Source organism: Puma concolor, chromosome C1, assembly GCF_028749965.1.
Source record: "Puma concolor isolate L17-30 chromosome C1, mPumCon1.1.hap2, whole genome shotgun sequence".
NCBI lineage: Eukaryota > Metazoa > Chordata > Mammalia > Carnivora > Felidae > Puma > Puma concolor.
The window spans coordinates 83,306,943-83,329,565 of NC_141674.1; the positions used below are offsets into that span (position 1 = coordinate 83,306,943).

Sequence of the window (22,623 nt, forward strand, 5' to 3'; positions counted from 1 at the left end):
ACTTCCAGACTCATTCTATGAAGCCAGTATTACTTTGATTCCTAAACCAGACAGAGACCCAGTAAAAAAAGAGAACAACAGGCCAATATCCCTGATGAATATGGATGCAAAAATTCTCAATAAGATACTAGCAAATCGAATTCAACGGCATATAAAAAGAATTATTCATCATGATCAAGTGGGATTCATTCCTGGGATGCAGGGCTGGTTCAACATTTGCAAATCAATCAACGTGATACATCACATTAATAAAAGAAAAGATAAGAACCATATGATCCTGTCAACCGAAGCAGAAAAGGCATTTGACAAAATTCAGCAACGTTTCTTAATAAAAACCTTCGAGAAAGTCGGGATAGAAGGAACATACTTAAACATCATAAAAGCCATTTATGAAAAGCCCAGAGCTAACATCATGCTCAATGGGGAAAAACTGAGAGCTTTTTCCCTGAGATCAGGAACATGACAGGGATGTCCACTCTCACCGCTGTTGTTTAACATAGTGTTGGAATTTCTAGCATCAGTGATCACACAACAAAAGGAAATCAAAGGCATCAAAATTGGCAAATGTGAAGTTAAGCTTTCAATTTTTGCAGATGACATGATATTATACATGGAAAATCCAATAGGTTCCATCAAAAGTCTGTTAGAACTGATACATGAATTTAGCAAAGTTCCAGGATACAAAATCAATGTACAGAAATCAGTTGCATTCTTATACACTAGTAACGAAGCAACAGAAAGACAAATAAAGACACTGATCCCATTCACAATTGCACCAAGAAGCATAAAATACCTAGGGATAAATCTAACCAAAGATATAAAAGATCTGTATGCTTAAAACTATAGAAAGCTTATGAAGGAAATTGAAGAAGATATAAAGAAATGGAAAAACATTCTATGCTCATGGATTGGAAGAATAAATGTCAAAATGTCAATACTACCCAAAGCTATCTACACATTCAATGCAATCCCAATCAAAATTGCACCAGCATTCTTCTCAAAGCTAGAACAAGCAATCCTAAAATTCATATGGAACCACAAAAGGCCCCGAATAGCCAAAGTAATTTTGAAGAAGAAGACCAAAGCAGGAGGCATCACAATCCCAGACTTGAGCCTCTACTACAAAGCTGTAATCATCAAGACATCATGGTATTGGCACAAAAACAGACACATAGACCAAGGGAATAGAATAGAAACCCCAGAACTAGACCCACAAACGTATGGCCAACTCATCTTTGACAAATCAGGAAAAACATCCAATGGAAAAAAGACAGTCTCTTTAACAATGGTGCTGGGAGAACTGGACAGCAACATGCAGAAGGTTGAAACTAGACCACTTTCTCACACCATTTCACAAACATAAACTCAAAATGGATAAAGGACCTGAATGTGAGACAGGAAACCATCAAAACGCTAGAGGAGAAAGCAGGAAAAGACCTCTCTGACCTCAGTTGTAGCAATTTCTTACTTGACACATCCCCAAAGGCAAGGGAATTAAAAGCAAAAATGAACTACTGGGACCTTATGAAGATAAAAAGCTTCTGTACAGCAAAGGAAACAACCAAAACCAATGGAATGGGAAAAGTATTTGCAAATGACATATCAGACAAAGGGCTAGTATCCAAAATCTATAAAGAGCTCACGAAACTCCACACCCGAAAAACAAATAATCCAGTGAAGAAATGGGCAGAAAACATGAATAGACACTTCTCTAAAGAAGACATCTGGATGGCCATCAGGCACATGAAAAGATGCTCAACGTCGCTACTCATCAGGGAAATACAAGTCAAAACCACACTCAGATATCACCTCACACCAGTCAGAGTGGCCAAAATGAACAAATCAGGAGACTACAGATGCTGGAGAGGATGTGGAGAAATGGGAACCCTCTTGCACTGTTGGTGGGAATGCAAACTGTGCAGCCACTCTGGAAAAGAGTGTGGAGTTTCCTCAAAAAATTAAAAATAGACCTACCCTATGACCCAGCAGTAGCACTGCTAGGAATTTACCCAAGGGATACAGGAGTACTGATGCATAGGCACACTTGTACCCCAATGTTTATATCAGCACTCTCAATAATAGCCAAATTATGGAAAGAGCCTAAATGTCCATCAACTGATGAATGGATAAAGAAATTGTGGTTTATATACACAATGGAGTACTACGTGGCAACGAGAAAGAATGAAATATGGCCCTTTGTAGCAACGTGGATGGAACTGGAGAGTGTGATGCTAAGTGAAATAAGCCATACAGAGAAAGACAGATACCATATGTTTTCACTCTTATGTGCATCCTGAGAAACTTAACAGAAACCCATGGGGGAGGGGAAGGGAAAAAAAAAAAGGTTGGAGTGGGAGAGAGCCAAAGCATAAGAGACTCTTAAAAACTGAGAACAAACTGAGGGTTGATGGGGGAGGGAGGGCGGGGAGGGTGGGTGATGGGTATTGAGGAGGACACCTGTTGGGATGAGCACTGGGTGTTGTATGGAAACCAATTTGACAATAAATTTCATATATTGAAAAAAAAAACTATTAATCAGTGTAACATGATATACATCTTAGCAAATTTGAATTTATGAAGACAATAAAACTGTACTAGGAGTATTATTAGAAAGATGAGTATACTTTATAATTTTTATTACATATAATTTCATATTATATTTTACCTGATCAACTTGTATGCTTCTTAAATGTTTAGTAAATCGGTAATATATTGGTAAAATATCTTTAAGTAAGAAATAAAGTTAGCATAAATTCATCTGCATTAATCCTAAATAGAAAAAATATCTACCATAGTCTGTAATTTATTCCTTTTTTTTCATCTTTCTTTTTTTTTCTTTTTTGGTCAGAAGGTATGATTAGGTAGATATTGTCACAGGTGACTGTGTTGTCTATTGGAGAGACTGAAAACTTTGGAGTTTGATTCCTAGCTTTGTCCCATTCTACCATTTTTATTTTGGGTGAGGTACTTTTTTGTTTTTAGGATTAGTTTCTACATTTGTAAAGTGAGGAAAATAATACCTCCTGTTTAAAATTGTGAAGAGCATTAGTGATCAAGTGTGTCTATTACTCAGCATAGCAAGTGGCACATGATGGATATTACTAATGAATTTAGTCATCATTAATTATTATACCCTGGCTAATAGATACTTGCAACATATAATTCTAAAGGATGTGCACCTGGGCATTAATACTGTTCTCTTTAGTGTGTTTTATTTGATGGGGGGAGAGGGAAAAAGAGAGGTTAGCAATTACCAAGAACAGTATTTAGAAAAAGAGGCATGGTATGCTTAATAAATGTGGACAAACTCACTGCTAATTTACGTAACTTTGGGACCAGTATCTCTAAGTTTCATTTTTTTCCTTAGTAGGCAAACCCCTTGAACCACTTGATGCTTGATAATTAATAACTCAAAGATTCTTTGGCATTCAGTCCTTTTCAGAAGGTAGAAAAAGTGGAGCCTGGGGCTCTGAGAAAAAAAAAAAGAGAAATGATACATAACTGAAAAAGCTTACAAGTTTGTGCCAGATAGTCTTGGGACTATATAAAACGGGGCTTAGAACTGACCCCTAGAAAAATTCATTTATTCATTTTTACTAATAAATACTAATTGAGTCCCTACCATGCACTAGCTATAATTCTAGGAGGTTGAGATTCAGGAATAAATGAGAAAAAATTAAACAGATATCTACCTTTATACTCTAGAGAAGGAATACATTTCATGAGACAGGAGATCCTGTCTTTCTAGTTCAGTACTATGTTCTGAAAAGAGTGTCCAATAGTTAGTACATATTGAAAAAATATATAGGTTGAATAAAATAAAAATAAAGAGATACTTTCAATAGTAGTGAGTATTATTGGGGTTTGGGATGGGGACTACTTTCCACAAGTAGTTCAAGGAAGGCCACCGTAAGATGGCACCATTTGGGTTAATAATTTATGCTCAAATTTCTCTTTTATTTCTTTATAAGATTGAATTACATCAATGCCAGAGCATTTGAAATTATCACACACATCTCAACTACTGTGATACGTTTGTTTTGTTTTGTTTCAATTTGGGTAACTTCTATTACTCTGTCTTTCAACTTCACTGATTCTTCCCTCTGCTATATTCAGTCTCCTGCAAGCCTATCCCATTAATTCTTTATTTCTAACACAGTATTCTTCATTTATTTCCATTGGGATCTTTTTAAATACTTTACAACTCTCTGATAAAATTCTACATCTTTTCATGAATGTTTTTCCACTGGATTTTTTTTTTCACATTCATTACAGTAATTTTAAAGTATCTAATTCCAATTTTATCTCTGGATCTGCTTCTACTGACAACTTGAACGAAAACTCTCTTGACACTGGGTCACGTTTTTTCTTCTCATGTCATAATTTTTTATTGTATTCCAGATAGTTTGTATAAAGCAATAGTAGAGACTTACATAAATAATTACCCCCAGAAAATGATACACCTTTTCTATTATGAGGTTGACAATGTTGGAAGGAGACTGAGTTAATGAAGTGTGTTGTTGAGTCTGGGGTTTGTTGTGGTTATACTTAGATTCAGCTTCCCATTGGCTTCAAATGTTTTGATGGCTGAATCAGAACTTTTCTGGGGCACCTGGGTGGCTCAGTCAGTTAAGCATCTGACTTCACCCCAGGTCATGATCTCAGGGTTTGTGAGTTCGAGCCCTGCATCGGGCTCTGTGCTGACAGCCTGGAGCCTGGAGCCTCTTTAGGATTCTGTGTCTCCCTCTCTCTCTGCCCCTCCTCTGCTCACACTCTGTCTCTGTCTCTCTCTATATAAACATTAAAATAATAATAATAATAGGTAGATAGATAGATAGATAGATAGATAGATAGATAGATATAGATAGAAAGATAGATAGATGATAGATAGATAGATAGATAGATAGATAGATAGATAGATAGATAGATGATAGATAGATAGATAGAGCTTTTCTCTTCAGGAGGACTTGGGAATTGGGCCCCAGAAAGACTCCAGAGTTTCTGTATTATGATTAGGCCAGCCACCAACTTCCCAAACCATGGGATATCTTTTGCTGCTGACAGACCGGCTGCTAGCTTTTTGTGCTGCTAGGGAATTTCTTTGCTCTGTTGTCCTCTGTGCTAGCTTTCTGTGCTTCAGAATATCTTTCTGAGGAGCTTCCCTTCCTCAAACCTTCAAAAGAGCCACTGCAGTACAACTGGCAAAGGCCTAGAATGCTTTGCAGCCCAAGCATTCAGCATGGTGCTGCCCTATAATGGGAGACGGTTGTGCTTCCCTTGGAGAGGATCTCTCTCAGGCTGCCTCAGCCCCTATCTAGTAGGCTCCTCAATGAAATAACATGGGAAGAGTTGGTTGCTAAAGGCTGACAAGGTCTGTGTCTGGGTTCCTTGTATTCTCACCTATCAGACCACTCAAACACATCTATTAAATATTCTTTAAAACTTTCCTACTTTGTCTATGATCACTTCCCTTCCCTCTCACCATTCCTGCAGAGAGCAAAGCAGTCATGTGTTTCTTCTCTCCTAAAAGGAGCTTATCTTTTACTTTCTGGAATTTAGTTCATTTAGGTTAATTTGTATCCTCAGATATCTGGTAGGTTTTTAAAAGCCCAATTTTGCAGTTTATTGGACTTGTTCTGGTTGTTAGGGTAGGAGTGGTGATTTCTCTGGTTTTCTACATGTGAAGGAGAAGCAGAAGTCCTGCCTGAATTTCAAAGTAACCATCAACCATATTGCAACGATCCTGGCTGAGTCTGAGTTGGGAAGGTTTTGGAAGGTGTTAAGCAGAGACAAAGGCAACACATCTGAGTCAAAATATGACATAAAACCCTGCAGTTAAATAGTAGGTATGAAAGTATATGAAATGTGAAGTATTTCATGCATAATTACAGTCTAGGTAATGATAAGAATTATTGTTATGTAGTGTTATATGTCATTGTTTGTGTTGATTTCCACCCTGTTTCCAACAATTCATTAAAAAACTGATCACACACATAGCTTTTCCTATCTGTAAATGTGCTCACTTCCTATATTAAGGCACCATCCTCCATACCTTGTAACCCAACAGCCATAACTAAATTTACAATTTAAACTAAATCAAACAGAAACAGTCACTGATAATTTTAATATTGGGGGTTTAAAGGACACATTATGAAGAAATTAAAATGCAAAAGGCAGCACAAAGTTAAATTAAATTATTTATTATGGAAAGATTAGTCAATCTAGTTATTTCCCTAAATTTTGCATGAATAAAATATGACACAAAATTTCCTTTTGGGTGATCAGTATATAGATCAGAAACTCCCCAAAGAAGCTGTATTAATAAAGTTAACTCATTCCTTATTAATGCTCCAGGCATTTTAACAACATGCAAAGTGAAATATCCACCTCAAAAATGACTTTAATGGTAAGTTATTTCTTTGCTTCATGTACACAATGGATAATTAGTTCAGGAAAAAAATCTCAAAGGAAGAAAAAATAGCCAACTGTGAAATTCACAAATACTTTTCTTGGATTGGGTACAAATGCTATTCAGGCCGATACCAGGGATGCATAAATTCTTTCTATCCTATTTACAATCCAGTCTTGATTAGTTAGGAGCTCATTTTCCAGTTTGTGAATTATCTAGGTCTTTGATTCTTCTCTTCCCTCTGGCTGATTACCTTTCCTATTTCTCTGCTCATTAGCACCTCCACTAGAAGGGGATGAAAACCCAGGTGAAAAGAAAAAGTGAATCACACATGAACATTTTTAAGTACTCTGAAGCTTGACTTTTTTAAAAAAATAATTTTCCTATTGTAAATGTATGTCAGATGTTCTGTTATCAATTTAAAATTCTACCACTTATAGTCTGAAACAAAATTCCTCGAGAAATTACTTCTCTTCATCTGGCTATCAGAATCTAGTATAAAATGAGGATGATATTCATACCTTCCTTTCAAAGTCATTCTGAGATCAACTCAGAGAAATAGAAATTTGTGTCCTATAAATAGCTATACAAAAGTTATTATGTTTTGAATTCCTAAAATCCCTTTTTCAATTCTTGCTTCTTGTACTTCCCTTAAGATTTGGGGCTTGCCTAGGGAAAAGGCTCATTGCCAAAAGATGTTTTTCTTTTTCTTTTTCTTCTGTTCTTTTTTTTTTTTAACCTTCCCTTTTAACTCTAACATGATTATGAAATGTACTCTTGATATAAAACTAGAAGATACTGGTAAAAATATCATTGTATCCTTATTGACGAAATCCATCGATTGGTTCTTCACCATCTGCTATTGAAATGGATAACCACAAGTTGCCTATATAAATATATATCCATACTAAAATGGCGCTTTTTCTAATGTATATTTTCATAACTTTAGTTCGTAACATGAAGACAAATCCCACAGAATACAATTTTCAGTAATTTGGAGGGTTCATTGTACATATTTATTCTATCAAAGTTTACCTCATTTGTGATATTTTAAAAATGGTTTCCCTGGTGATTAAGTTAGTTGTCCAAGGCCTCTGTGACTATTCTCCTTTTATATGGTTTACAATTAATTAGATCTTATTTGTGGGTCTCAGATACAACCTTAAATTCTGCTTAAATGGAATCAATTATCCAAACATAAATAATGGTTACAAAAATAAAAACAGTCATTAAAGTACAGTATACAAAACTTTAAAAACAAAACTAAATTAGTGTGTGTGTGTGTGTGAGCGCGTGTGTGTGTGTTTGAACTATCTTAAAGAATAAAGAATACTTTCAAGTAAATGTCTACAAGACCTAAGGGGAAAATATGAAAATAGTTCCTTGTGAAAAATAAACCTCTAGAATATGCCTTGTAGGGTACACTGTAAAAGAATAAGATGCCTAGTGGTAAAAAAAAGAAGCTGGGGGGGAAATGTTGTCTATGAGTAAGCTCCCATCTGCCCAAAAGTCAACTAGGATAAGTAGTTTATAACAAAGCAAATGAAAAAACAATTGTAGTATCTTATATTAAATAAAAACCTTTATATTACCTTCTATTTTTAAGCTCTCATAAAACAGTTGTGCTTTTTTCTGTTTTTAAATGGACCCTTTAAGTTAAAAACAGACATATTTCAGAGACTTACAGGGATGGGTGGAGGGGAAGTAGAAGGTTTTACCCTATCCTTTCTCTTTGCTGGTTTCCCAAGTATTTTAAATTTTTTTTTTCAATGTTTATTTATTTTTGGGACAGAGAGAGACAGAGCATGAACAGGGGAGGGGCAGAGAGAGAGGGAGACACAGAATCGGAAACAGGCTCCAGGCTCTGAGCCATCAGCCCAGAGCCTGACGCGGGGCTCGAACTCACGGACCGCGAGATCGTGACCTGGCTGAAGTCGGACGCTTAACCGACTGCGCCACCCAGGCGCCCCTCCCAAGTATTTTAAAAGAAGAATGCATCAGAGTTGAGTTCTCCACAAAAACATTATATTGACTGATGAAAGATTACTGAATTGATATTAAGAAAGTAAGTGAACCCACTGAACAGAACTCTTCACCTATCTGAGTATGGACTTGGTTTAATTTTATGGTTATATAGCAAACATATACAATTTATAAATTGTTCCCATTGCCTCTCTAATGAACAAGTCATACTAATAAGAGCCTAATTCAATGCACCATCACCATCCTCAGGGTCTCTTTCAACATGGTTCAGTGTGTTCCCTGCCATACTTCCAAATGGAGAAGACAGTATTGCTATCCAAAAGGCAGCCTGACAACTTACAAAGTAAAGGGGAGTTTGAAAAAAAAGTATGTTGTAGGCAATTAATGCCTGTATATTGTGACTATTTAAAAAGCTTTGATAAATTTTATTATTCCACAAAACAACAGCTTAAAAATCAATCCAATATTTCTTTTTTTTCTTAATATAAGGTCACTTTTAGCCTGTTAATTCCTGTGATTCAATATCAAAGTGAATGTGACCAAAATGCAAGACACTTTTGTAAAGGGTAATAATTGACTGATGGCTCTGGCAATGGGGTAGAGATTGAAGCCCTCAGTGACAAGGGTTTAGCCGTTCAGCTAAACCTGGAATTAATTTCCAGGACACATTCCATGAAAAGTGCCATATAATTTTAAACTGAACCTATTTTTTAAACAGATTTATTGAAGTATAATTTTATATATGATATATATATATTCTATATAGGTTATATTATTTGTGCTATATTCTATATAATTATATGCCATATATACATAAATTATGTGTTATATATGTATAATTCATTATATGTTATATAAAGTATAACAAAATATTGTACACACTTAAAGCATACGATTTTATGAGATTTAACATGTGTATGCATACTGTTTTTTTAAAAATTTTTTGACGTTTTTATTTATTTTTGAGAGAAAGAGAAAGAGAGAGAGAGAGAGCATGTAAGCAGGGAAGGGGCAGAGAGAGAGGGAGACACAGAATCTGAAGTAGGCTCCAGGCTCTGAGCTGTCAGCACAGAGCTTGATGTGGGGCTTGAACCCATGAATTGTGAGATCATGACCTGAGCTGAAATTGGACGCTTAACCAACTGAGCCACGTAGGCACCCCATCATATGTATGTACTTTGAAACCATCATCACAATCAAGATAATGAACATGTTTATTATGTTTATTCATGCCTCAGGTATAGGAGTTCCTGTACCTCCAAATCCTTGCTAACATTTGGTATGATCGGTCTTTTAAATTTTAGACATTCTAAAAGGTGTATATCTCATTATGATTTTAATTTGCATTTCTATAATGACTAATGATGTTGAGCACATTTTCATGTGCTTATTTATCATTCATAATCTTTTTTGTTGAAGTACCTGCTCAAGGGGTGCCTTGGTGGCTCAGTCAGTTAAGCGTCTGACTTCAGCTCAGGTCAAGATCTCGCGGTCTGTGAGTTCGAGCCCTGCATCGGGCTCTGGGCTGATGGCTCAGAGCCTGGAGGCTGCTTCCGATTCTGTGTCTCCCTCTCTCTCTGCCCCTCCCTCATTCATGCTCTGTCTCTCTCTGTCTCAAAAATAAATAAAACGTTATAAAAAAAATTTGAAGTATCTGCTCAAATATTTTTGGTCAAAGTGCAGAGGGTTGTTTGCTTTTTTACTGTTGGGTTTTGAAAGTTCTTTAAATATCGTGGATATAAAAAAATATTCTGGATATAAGTACTTCAACAGATATGTGATTTGTAAATATTTTCTTACATTCTGGTTTGTATTTTCACTTTCTTAACAATAGGTTTAGACGCGCAAAACTTTCTAATTTGGGTAAATCACATTTTTTTTTCTTTGAAGCACCGTACTTTTGGTATATATTTAAGAAATATTTGCCTAAGATCACAAGAACTTTCACCTATGTTTTCTTTAAGAAGTTTTATAGTTTTAGGTTTTTGATTTAGGTCTATGACTATTTTGAATTAATTTTTAAATATCATGTCAGATATGATTGAACACTTACTTTTTTGAATATGGATACCAATTTTACTAGCATCATTTGTTATATATTGTTATATTTTGTCCACTGAATTTCTTTTTTGCAACTTTGACAAAGTCAGTTGTTCACACAACTGACATGTGAGTTGTTTTCGGGCTTGCTATCCTCCTTTAATCTATTGGTATATTTATCTTTATGCCAGTATCTTGATTCTTGCAATTTTAAAATAAGCCTTGAAATCAGAAAGTGTTAGACTTCTAAATTGGTTCTTTTTGAATGATTTTGGCTACTGTAAGTCCTTTGCACTTGCACAGGGATTTCAGAATCAGCTTGTCAAATTGTACCAAAAAAAGTACTGCTAACATTTTGATTACGACTGCATTTTATCTTTACACCAGTATGGGGACACTTGACATCTTAACAATGCTAACTCTTCCAATCATTGTAGAGCCTCCCATTTATTTAGGTCTTCTTTAATTTCTATTAGCAGGATTTTGTAGTTTTCAGGATGCATGTCTTTCACATCTTTGTCAGATTTATCCCAATTTCATGTGTTTGCTGCTTAATTTTAATACAATATGATATATTTACTTCAGTTTCCAGTTGTCTATTGCCAGCATATAAAAAGTATAATTGACTTTTATAAGTTGATCTTGTATCTTGCAACTTTATAATAAATTCATTTATTATTAAAAAAATTTTTTTAGTATTTATTTTTGAAGGAAAGAGAGACAGAGTGTGAGCAGGGGAAGGGCAAAGAGAGAGGGAGACACAGGCTCCAGGCTCCGAGCTGTCAGCGCAGAGCCAGACACGTGGCTCGAACTCACATACCGCAAGATCATGACCCAGGCGCCCCTAACCTCATTTATTATTTAAAGTAGAATTTTGACAGGCCATGACCAGGATTAGGTGAATTAGGCAATCTCCAGAGGTGCATAATTTAAGGGATTACAAGAAAAGTTGGTAATGAAGATGAACACTATTTTAATGCAATATTTTAAGAAATAAAATATGAAAACAACAGCCTATAATGTAGCTTCCTGGTTTTGTAAATAAAGTGGTTTTTATTGGTACATTTAATCATATTTTCTACATAAACAATCATATCCTCTGTGAATAAAGTTTCACTTTTTCCTTTGAAATCTGCATATCTCTTTGTTGTTGTCACTCTTTTATTTAAACAAATAAACTCTAGCAGAAATGTGGAATAGAAGTGGAGAGAGCAGATATCCTTATCTTATTTCTCTTGGGAAGAAAATATTCAGTCTTTCACCATTAACTAGGATGTTAGCTGTAGGTTTTTGTTTGTTTTGTTTAATGGTTCTCACCAGGTTAAGGAATTACCTCTCTATTCTTAGTTTGCTGAAATTTCTTTTAAATTAAAAACAGATTTTTGGATTTCTTCAAATGTTTTTTGTTTGGTTTATGGAGATAATTATATAATTTATGTTGTTCTCATTGTTATTATTTAGTTTGTAATTTATGTGAATTACAATATTCTCAAATGTTAAACCTACTTAGAATTCTTGGGATAAACCTCATTCGGTCATGATGAGGTCATTATATTCTTTATATATTATTGAATTCTATTTGTTAAAATTTGTTTAGAACTTTTGCATCTATGTTCATGAAGGACAATGGTCTATACTCTTCTTTTCTTGTCCTGTCCTTGTCTAGTTGTAATAAGGTGTTGGCACCATAGATTTAGTTGGGAAGTATTCCCCCTGTTTTACTTTTCTGAAAGTGTGTGTGTAGAACTGGCATTATTCTTTCTTTCTTTTTTTTTTAACTAACAATCCATTTATTAAAAAGGTCGATTTAAGCATCTGCTATGGTGACTTCCACCTCAACTCCTGGCTCAATACTGATGGAAGTAATCTGTCTAACAATCTCAGAAGGACTGTGCAAATCAATGAGTAGATCGTTGATCCTCATCTTTAAAACGATCCCAAGTCTTAGAACCTTTACCACAAGGAGTTTTCTTGTGGTGATTCTCAGTCTTGGCAGGCATCAGAAATGGTCCTTTCACTTTGAGATTCTTTTCCTTTGTGCCTCTGATCAAGTCAGCACATACATTCTCCAAAGATTTCACGTTGCGGCTGGTTAGAGTAATTCTAATCTGGTGAATGGCCACCTCTGATTCCACGAGTGTCTTCGGGCCATGGCTTCCTGACTGACTTATTCCTGAGCAAGAGAGAACAGCAGTGAGTTGGGAGCAGGGCAGAGCCTGCAAAGCTCCGCTCCAGCTGTGACCATGTCTTCCTCAAAGAGCTGGAATCATTCTTTCTTAAAGGGTTGGTGGAATCTACTCAGGAAGCCATCTGGGTCTGTAGTTTTCTTCATGGAAATGTTTTGACCTATAAATTCAATTTCTTTAATATTATTGCTTCTTGACTAAGCTTTGATAGTTTTCGTCTTTCAAAAGATCTGTCCAGTTTATTTGCATAAATCGTTTATAACATTCTATAATTTTTCCTTTAATATCCGTAGAATCTGCAGTGGTGTTACTTCTTTCATTCCCTATATTGATAATTTGTGTTTCTGGTCTCCTTTTTTCTTCAGTCTGTCTGTTTTATTAATTTTGGCTGTCTTCTTAAGGAATCAGCTTTACTTTCCTTGATATTCTCTATTTTGAGAGAGAATACTGTTTTCTAATTTACCAATTTCCTCCACTGATCTTCATTATATCCCTTATTTGAGTTTAGTTTATTCTTCTTTTTCTACATACCTTGAATGAACTGAATTCTTTAAAATTATTGATATTTCTTTTGTGGCACAGAATATGGTCTATTTTAATAAATGTTATGGACATATTTGAAAAGATAGTGTATTCTGTTACCATTGGATGGCATGTCCTATTAATGTCAGTCAGATGGGTTGATAGCATTTTTCAAATCTTGAATGACCTCCCTTCATTGTTTTATTAATGATTTATAGGTAGGTATAGAAATAAACTGTGATTCTGAGTTTTTCTATTGCTCCTTGCTGTTCTATTAGTTTTTGCTTCATGTTATCTTAAAATTTTGTTACTAGGTGCATAAACTTAAGGATTGCTATCACCTGTGGATGAACTGACCATTTCATTAAAATAAAATGCTCCCTTTTTGTCCCTGGCAATATTCTTTGCTTTGACATCTACTTTGTTTTTTTTTTTATTAATATTATAAGATTTTATTTGATTAGAGTTAGCATGGTACATCTTTTTCCATTGCTTCAATTTTCTTTTTGTATCTTTATATTTAAAATTATTTTTCTTGTAAGCAGTATATACACAGTAGAGTCATGCTTTTTCATCCAATCTGAAAATCTCTGCCTTTTAATTGGGAATGTTTCAACCATTTACATTTCATATGATTATTGATATAGTTAGGTTTTACTCTATCATCTTACTACATGGTTTCTATTTGTGTCATCTCTTCTTTAGTACGTTTCTCTTTTTCTGCCTTCTTTTGGTTTAAGTACTCTGTATGATTCTATTTTATAACTCTACTGTTGCTTTTTAGCTATAATTCAGATGCATTATTTTATTAGTTGTTTAGAGCTTCAATTGTACATAGTTGTCACAGTCTACCTTCAAGTGATACAAAACCTTAAATAATTTGTTAGGAGCTTACATTAGTATAATTCATTTATTCCTCACAACTCTTGTACTTTATTGTCATTTTACCTTTATATATTTTATAAACCACACAGTCTTATATTTTTGTTTAAACAAACAATTCTCTTCTAAAGTGAATTAAATAAGAAGAAACAAAATCATATATTTACGTATGTAGTTACAAATCCTGGTATTCTTCCTTTCTTTGTGTAGATCCATATTTCAACCTATCAGCATTTTACATTCTGTCTAAAACAGTTTTTAAACATTTCTTATGGTGCTGATCTCCTGATGATGATTTTATTTTGGCTTTTCGTGTTTGAAAAAGTATTTATTTCACCTGTATTTTTGAAAGATATATTGTTGAATTTTGAAATCTACATTAACAGTTGTTGACCTTTTATTTTCTTTCAGCACTTGAAAGTTGTTGTCTTCTAGCATGCATTGTTTCTGACAACAAATCAAAACAGTGACTTTTATATTTGTTCTTCTGTAAAGAATATGCTTTTTTCTCTGATTTCAAAATTGTTTCTTTATCATTGGCTCAACTAATTTAATTATGATGTACTCCTTGGTATAATTTTCTTCATGTTTCTTATGCCTGGAGTTCAAGTTTCTTGTTTTTTACTTGTTTGTTTTGCAGGTGGAAAGGCTTATAGTTTTATGCAAAACTGGGAATTGGAGCCATTTGGTTTCTTCAAACTTTGAAAACTCCAGTATATATCAGGCCACATGAAGTTGTCCCTAGCTCACAAATGGTATATTTACTCCCCACTCTCCAACCACCCCCCATGCATTAGAATTTGAATAGTTTTTATTGCTATTATCTTCAAGGTGACTAATCATTTCTTCTGCAGTGCCTAATACGGTGTTATTAGTTACCAGTGTATTTTTCATCTTATTCATTGTAGTTTTCATTCTGGAAGTCTGATTGCATTTTTTGTTTTGTTTTGATTTTTATTTTTAAAATTTTTTTAATGTTTACTTATTTTTGAGAGAGAGAGGTGGGGGGGAGGGGCAGAGAGAGAGGGAAATACAGAATCCAAAGCAAGCTCCAGGCTCCAAGCTATCAGCACAGAGCCGACAAGGAGCTCAAATCCACAAACTGTGAGATCACGACCTGAGCTGAAGTTGGATGTTTAACCGACTGAGCCACCCAGGTGTCCCACATGATAGGTAATTTTTAGTTGAATGCCAGACACTGTGAATTTTATCTTATTTGGTCCTAGATATTTTTGTATACCTATATTCTTGAGGTTTGTTCTGAGTTGCAGGTTACTTGGAAATATTTTGATCCTTTCAGATCTGGCTTTTAAGGGTTGTTGGGCATGACTAAAGCAGTGCTAAGCCTATGGCTAATTGTGAATCATGGGGTTTTCCAGTCTGGCTGGCAGGAAGAGTCATTATTCCCAGATCCTTTTAAGAATTGAGTACTAGTTCTTCTAATCCATTCAGAAAGTTCTTTCTGCAGTCTCTTGTAATTTACTCACATGCATGAGCTGATGTACTCTGTTGAACACTCAAGAGGGACCTTCTGCAGGTTGCTGGAGTACTCCCTGCATGCAGCTCTCTGCTTTCTGGTGTTCTATCTTGTGAATTCTAGCCACCTTGGTTTCTCTGGACTTTCAGCTTTGTCTCCTCAACTCAGAGAGACTTCTGGGTTCTTCTCCCTGTAATGTGGCCTGGAAGCATTCTAGAGCATTGGCAGAGCTCATTCCTTTGTTTTCCATCTCTCAGTGACCACTATCTTTATCGACTGTTGTTCCAGGTCTTAAACACTGCTGTTTCATATATTTTATACCTTATTTTATGTTGCTGTTTCAGGTGGGATGGTAAATCCAGTCCCCATTACTCCATCTAAACTGTAGCTAATGTTTTCTTTTAAGGAACTAGGAATATCCTATTCAAAAAAAAAAGAAAAAAATACTTGGCTACATGAAGCCAGAAACTAATCACAGAACTATGAGCTTCATTATGCATTCTGATTCATTTTGGCTACTCTTGTTTGTAGAATTAAACACATTTTAATTTTTCTCTTTCTATGCTGATACTAATAACTGCCATTATTTAAGTCTTGTTTTAATTGGAAACTAAGTCAAAAGAATGAGTGATATTAAAGCACAGAAGTATAACAAATAAAACACTGAATAAAGATCAGAAGACTTTACATTCTATATTACATATAATAAATTCAAGATTATAAGTATCACTAAAAAGCATATTTAGTGAGCTAGTTTTTAATTTTTTAGTTGGTAATTATTTCTAAAATAGTGACTTGTATATGCACTGTTAGTTCACAAATGCTTTGCAAATCAACTGGCAATATACTTCAAGAGCTATAAATAGGCTGTTACCTTTGACTTGCCAAATCCCCCTCTCAGAATATTTCATGAAAACTAATTATTACTTTACGAAGGAATAAAAGCTAAATGCATAAAGGTATCCTATGCAATATTATTTATAGTGGTGAATAACTTCAATGTGCCAAACAAGATACATATAATATCTCATTTAATCTTTACAACAACCTCTGGGAGTAGTTCTTGTTATCACACAGATGAGGAAGCAGACTCTGAGAGCATCAATAAACAGCAAGTCAGAGTTGATGCTGAGATTCAAATCTATTCTGACTTTAAACCTCATACCATTAGCTCTTAGACTCTATCAACTCTAGAAAGTGAAAACAGAGATTTGTTAGGATAACTGGACATGGACTGTTTTACATCAATCCACCCTAACTTTTTAAATTTCCACTATTATTATGATTAATTTTTATTTTATTTTTTTGTACACTAGATAGATCTTTTAAAAAATCAATAAAGTAATGTCAGCAGATAACCGTCCTGGATTTTAGTAAAGGAGGGAGGTTGGGAAGTATCTATATTCTCTAGAATTCATGAACGATGTTAGAAAATCACTACTTAAGCTCTGGTGTAAAGAAAGAAGGAGTTTCCTGGGGATATACTAGACTTCCCTTCAATATTTGCTCCAGCAGTTTCCTAATTTATTTAAAATAAATCAACATGGGAATGTGTAGAAATTGACAGAAACAGAGAATTGACAAGCTCAAAAAATTCCAGAGGGAACAAAGAAGGAATCCCTCCAGTGCAGGGATGCTTACATTTCTGTTGGTGAATATCCTTTTCAGAACATGAGGGGGAAAGAGCGAAGGTGATGTTTATGCTTTATAAGCTCTGTATTAAGAAAGCAATGGTTTAATAAAAAATGAAAGCAAAAGTTAACAACCCTATACTGGTCATCATTGGCCTGAAACATATATATTGTAGTTTTATCTGTTACTAAATTTTATTCTTCTAAACAGATTGAGAGGGGATAACAAAATCCCCATATTTCTAATGAGTAAGACTTAGTTATAAATAATCCAAAGAAAAGAAAGCCTGCTTCTGCTGAGTCAGACTTTGTGGTGCCTATAGGAAAACTGCAGCAGTTATGGGGTGATGAATACCAACTGAATAAGCAGTAAGCATCCTCCTTGCTTAGAGGACACCTAGATTTGACTCAATCCCTTGACTCCCTATTTTCAAATACAGAACTTAAGATGGGACCAGGTAACAGTTCAAACCAAGGTCCACATTGAGTCACCGACATTGTTCTCTAAAGTCAGCTATAAAATGTCTTGAGCTGGGACTAATGACAAAATAATGGTTGGCTGATGACAGACTTCTTTCTTTGTCTAATAAAAAGATTTTGCTTTCCTATTTGAGAGTCTGTGGTTAAGAGAGCTCAATATAATTGACCTATCTGAGTGGGTGGGTAAAGGAGAGCTGAAATGACATATTACTCTTAATTCCTCAGGTTCTTTAGTGCCAAGTGAAATACCTCTTCAAGGTGTAATGGAAAGATTTCCAGCCCCAATGACTTCACTTACTAGCCACGTGACACAGTGCCCTGTGCAATGCCATATTTATAAAAGTCAGTCTCCTCATCTATAAAATGAGGAAAAACTCTGCTTCACAGATACATAAAGCCCTAAGTACAGGCCCTGGCACATATAAAAGGCTCTTGAGCTCTGATACAGGACTTTTATAAATATGTAATGATATATGTCAATGGTCATGAATGATACTGGTTTTATATGCAGTAGGATTAATTGATGAACTTTATAAAAAATATGCACACACACCACATACATATATACATATGTATACACACACACATACACACACACACACACACACACACACACACATTCACACTCACACAAATGGATATTCACTGTATCCATCCCAGAATTTCTGAAATGACTAAACTAGGACAAAGCCTAACCATAAATACCTTTTCTGAAGTTCCACAAGAGATTCTAATATGCAACCAGAGCTGAGAAGCATTGGGCAAAGGTTCTTAAACTGAGGTCCATAGAATTCTTGATAGAATACAGGAAATTCGTGAACTAGGATGGAGAAAAACTTAGACCTTTATTTTTATTTTCTTTATTTTCACTAACCTCCTGCTGTAATTTAGCATTTCCTCAGGAATGCAACAAACCATAGTAGGGCTATTGATAACCTGGGACTTTGCACCAACAGAAGCCACAGAAAATCACCTTAAAGTTGCTTCAGATATCTCAAGGTGTCACTGATGGTCACCATTATGTTAAAAGTCCAGTAGTTACTACATCCGCCACTAGATTGTGTTTTAGTGACTTATTAAAGAGTAACGTGCTGGGGCGCCTGGGTGGTGCAGTCGGTTAAGCGTCCGATTTCAGCCAGGTCACGATCTCGCGGTCTGTGAGTTCGAGCCCCGCGTCAGGCTCTGGGCTGATGGCTCGGAGCCTGGAGCCTGTTTCAGATTCTGTGTCTCCCTCTCTCTCTGCCCCTCCCCCGTTCATGCTCTGTCTCTCTCTCTGTCCCAAAAATAAATAAACGTTGGAAAAAAAAATTTTTTTTAAAAAAAAGAGTAACGTGCATTACTATACTGTATTTGTAACAATATATTGAGCATTCATTTTCATACAATAGGAATCCTTTGCAAACTGTTGAATTGGGTTTTACACATTCAAAAACATTCTGAAGAAAGGCTGTTAGGCTTTGGTAGGGTGTGTAAGGAGTCCAGGGCACACACACGGGGTTCAGAATTCTGTATTTAGAGGATAATTGGTCAGGAAAGCATTTTCAGGAATGCTGATGAAGAGCAACTTGTTTGGAATCATTTTGAACTTAATGTGTGCAATGCTGATTTCTCAGTAATGAACTGAGGAAGGGTTTCAGTAGAATGAGGTGTATTGTAATTGAAGTATATTTACATATCAATTGTTCTTCCTTTATTAATTTCTCTAACAAAGCCATCACTCCCTTTTCTATCTTCACCAGCTAATTCGCTGCTGAATCCCTATCTTTTGCCTAACTCTTACTTTAGATGCCACAAATGATAGAAAATGTCAGTCTTTGTTTGCTAATTCAGTGCATTCAGACAAAATGCAGCATGTATTTTTTTGGTTAAAAAAATGCAAAACTTAAAATATTTGGTTTCTAAGGCTTTTGCAGTGAGAATGAAAGGATTCACTTAAAATTGATTTCTGTAAGCTCTAATTATACAGTACATTTCATAATAAGCATTGCAAAATCTCAGCTTAGGAACAAAAAAAACTCTTAGTAATAAACTGTCACTACAATCATCAGTGTGCCAAATTTAATTCACAGATAAATAAAAAGAAACCTTGAAAGCCGGGCAGAAGTCTAGCATAAAGTGTAGGCTTTGGTATAACTCTGTGCTAGTTAAGGAACAAGCCTTTACAATATATTTCAGGGGTCTCAATGCCTTTCTAGTCAAGGTGTTCTTCCAGCTGTCTCCTCCAGTTCATGGTCAACTGGTATCTACTCTCTCTGGAAAGAGAGATACTAGCTGCTGCTGCTATCAGCTGACCTACATCCCTTCTCCACAACCCCCAGGACAATTTCTTTTTCAGAAAAGTTACCCTTGCTTAGAAGCTGCCACACTGGGTTGAATTACCCGATCCCTGTCATCAAAGGTGGCAGCCACGCACTTGAGAATGATGTGGGAAAACTCCAGTGAGAGTGATAATTAAACTTGGAAAATGAAGGGTCACCTTCTTTCGTTCAGCTCATTGGGTTTGGCATCAGAGTAATTCCAAAACAGTGGGGGATATTCTACTCGCAGCATGGCAATATCTAGGTGCAACACATTATTTCTCTGGGTTCAAATGGGAATGCCATTTTAATTGTATTTAAAATGTTATCATGGATATGGAGGATAAAAGTGTTAGAAATTAGTTCTAAGGATATAGAAAAAGAATAATGAGTATAATCTCAATGGCAAAAGAATTAGAAACAAGAAAAGCATGCATTGTTTTCTCAGAAGGAAAAAGCATATAGGAGGAGAAAACTGTTTCCAGGGAAATTTTGAAAAGAACATTTAAATGTGCTTCTTCTTTCTACTTGACTGTGGAATCACAAAGCAAGAGTTTCATCTCAGCTTTCTCGTCTACTTACTGTCATTTCTTGGAGGCCACTGTATAATATCTCACTCCTGCCCAAAAGAGAGTAGAGTTTGAGACAAGCCAATGGCAGGAGTTCTCTTCCAGGAAAAGGGATTTTTTTTCAGATACTATGGCTTATCTAAATACTATAGAAGCAATATCTGGAGAAATTATATTTCATCCTCTTACATTGCATTAAAAAGTAATACTGAAATTTTAAAGGCCTGAAATAATACTGCACTTTGTGCACTAGAGAACACTATAATTAGACAGGAGCACAGATGCTAAAAGCAAGTTTCAAGTTCAAATTCTGGTTTCACCATGTGGAAAAGTCCCCCTTTATCTATGAGGGATACATTGCAAGACCTCCAGTGGTTACCTGAAACCATGGATAGCACTGAACCCTTTATAAACCATGCTTTTTCCTATATATACATACCTATGATAAAGTTTAGTTTATAAATTAGGCACAATAAGAAATTAGCAACAAAAGCTAAGAATAAAATAGAACAGTTATAATAACACACTGTAATAAAAGTTATGTGCATATGGCCTCTCTCTCTCTCAATATTGTACTGTATTCACTCTCCTTCTCATGATGATGTGAGATGATAAAATGCCTATGTGATGAGATAAAGTGAGGTGAATAACATAAGCACTGTGACAAAGCTTAAAGCAACTACTGACCTTCCAACATCAGAAGGAGGATCATCTGCTTTCAGACTGGGTTGACTCCTGGTAACTCAAACCATGGAAACTGAAAAGGGAACCGAGGAATAGCTGTGCAACCCTGGGCATGTAATGTTACTACTTTGTTTCCTATCAGTTTCCTCTCTGTGAAATGGGGAAAGTAATAGTACCTATCTTATAAGATTATTTAAAGATTGAGTGTTAAAATACATAAGACATTTATAACAATACCAACCACAGTTTAATATTATAAGAGCTCACACTTATTATTTTTGCTATTATTTTACGGTTGTTCAGTACCTAGTATAATACTTAAAACCTGTAGATGGTGTTTAAAAATACATTAATAATTCTTCTTATACTTGACCCACTTTTTGTCCCTGTCTTACTGAGAAAAGCTTCCCACAAGATTTTGGCCCTTTAAAAAACAAATAGCTCAACATAATTGTTTACTAGAGTTAAGTGCATAATATGAACATAGAGTATTTGCAACATCAATTTCAGAAAGTGAAAAATTCCTAAAGAACAGAATCTACAGATATCATATGGGTATTGATAGTTCCCTTTATATATGAAGGTTTGACTTGAGGATGATTAATTTTATTCTATGTGTGTATATTTTGTTTCAAGGTAAGAGAGCTTTGAACCAATTAGAATACTCTAAAACAACAACAACTTAATGGGTTAGGCAAGAGAATGAAATAGAAAGTCCCTTTATAAGAATTTCGAATTTATCAGTTTGTGGGAAAACATCCACAAATTTCATTAGATTTTAAAATATCTATCATTAGAGTACTTAAAACATTCCAATTCGTCTTTGAATCTTTTCGACAACACAAAGACACACATTGTCCAAACCTCAACTTCCATTCATCACCAGCTCTGAGACAGAAAATGATGGGGGGGGGGGGGGAGCAGAAAATTGTGTGTGTGTGTGTGTGTGTGTGTGTGTGTGTGTTGTGTATATGCATATGTGTATCAGAGTGATGAGGGGGAAAAAAATAAATGAATTAAGAACAACTCTAACCATCTACTGAAGAGAAAATACTACCTATAGATTAAAAAACTACTGGCGACATATAAAAATCCATAAAGAAATGAAATATATGTAATCTTTGTGTACAATACTTTTAAAGAAAGGGCTTTATAAAAGATAGTGACTCATTTAGTATAAAGGTATTAAAATTATTTGGTAAATTATTTCCCACTGAAAAAACATAAATAAACTATATAAGAAGATATTCTGCTTCTGCCTCAGGTTTATATTTAAAATGATTTATAGCCTGCAATTTCTTCCTAAGGTCATCACCTTCATAAATACTAGCTACATACAGTGAAAACCAAGTCAATAAAATGAGGATTTCATTTCTCTTCCTCTGCTTATGTAGATACTTCTTCCATCTGCATGGCACCCATTTATAACAAAGCCTCACATTGTGTGGATTTTTATGAGTTCT

The 22,623-nt window shown here is 35.1% G+C and overlaps 1 protein-coding gene and 1 pseudogene across 2 annotated transcripts in view; both read right to left on the reverse strand.

Moving 5' to 3' along the window:
* DPYD (dihydropyrimidine dehydrogenase) overlaps positions 1 to 22,623 on the reverse strand; it is an 878,551-nt gene that overhangs the window by 319,520 nt on the left and 536,408 nt on the right. The gene's annotated exons all lie outside the window — the stretch shown is intronic.
* LOC147578189 (small ribosomal subunit protein uS10 pseudogene) lies at positions 11,455 to 20,160 on the reverse strand (annotated as a pseudogene).